Raw genomic sequence first — 1,217 nt, forward strand, 5'->3', positions numbered from 1 at the left:
TAACCTCGAACAAATTCATTTGCCAGATATTCCTGCGTTCTCGGTTTATATTTTTCTCATAACATCACAAATCATTACGTGTAGTGCATAAAATTCATGTTTAATATTTCCCTTTTGGGTTTCTCTCGAGAACAAATTCTTATATTTCCTTGCGTTCTCAGGTTGAGCTAACATCTGGTAGCACGAGTATCCCACGTAGCACGTAACCACGGGCGCTGGACAATCGACACAAGTGCCGAGGAAGCGCGGACAGGACGCATGCTGGGCTCTGGGTGTAACAATGCCCCTCCGAAAGCCAACCTCATTTTATTTAGTTTTCGTTTCTCTGCAAACAAGAAGTTTGACTTCTTTCTAGTTTTAGTTTCTCTCAAACATCTTTCCATAACTATCTCAAACTTTTAGCTCGGATAGAAGAGTTGATGCTCAGTTAGTACGAGTATACACATCAGTGCATACAAGTCACCAACCTCCTCGATGGGAGGCTCGCCACATAAGGGCCATTCGGTCTTAGACACCGACCCGTGGCAATGCTGTGTAGAGAAAAGTTCTAAACGAAGTACGGAACGAAACAGTCGAGACCGAAGTCTCGAGGCGCCGTGAACTGCTTCTCGACCGAGATCGTAGAATAGCCCCAAGCGCGCGCTGAACCGCCCGACTCGCCGAACCGTCGAGTCTCTTAAGGATACCGAACGGCCGGCAAGGACGCCGGCGCCGCGCGCTGAATAGCACGCGCGCTTATGGGTGCAAACCGCCGCGGCAACAGCCCGTCCGGCGGGGCTGTTGGGACTTAGAAAAATTTTTGCATGAAAAATTTTTTTGTACAACACAATAAATATTTATATTTCCAGGATATTTAACACAAAATATTCAACTTTTCATATACTATCTCGGTACTTTGAACATTTTTCAAGTCCAACCGCCAAGAGTAAACTTATCTTTCTATCGTATCTAGACCATTATAAATATTAGATCATTGTATAATAAAGCATTCTAACAATAAATATCAAGTATCAAAGCTCTAGGATGAATATTTATCGAATAAACTCAGAATAATGTTCCGGGCGCATTGCGTGCAACTCCGACCGAAGTGAAATTTTTCTAAGTCCAACCGCCAAGAGTAAACTTTTTTCCTAGCGTTCCCAGACCATTATAAATATTAGATCATTGTATAATAACGCATTCTAACAATAAATATCAAGTATCAAAGCTTTAGGATG

Source organism: Lasioglossum baleicum, unplaced genomic scaffold (genome assembly GCF_051020765.1).
Source record: "Lasioglossum baleicum unplaced genomic scaffold, iyLasBale1 scaffold2890, whole genome shotgun sequence".
Classification (NCBI taxonomy): Eukaryota; Metazoa; Arthropoda; class Insecta; order Hymenoptera; family Halictidae; genus Lasioglossum; species Lasioglossum baleicum.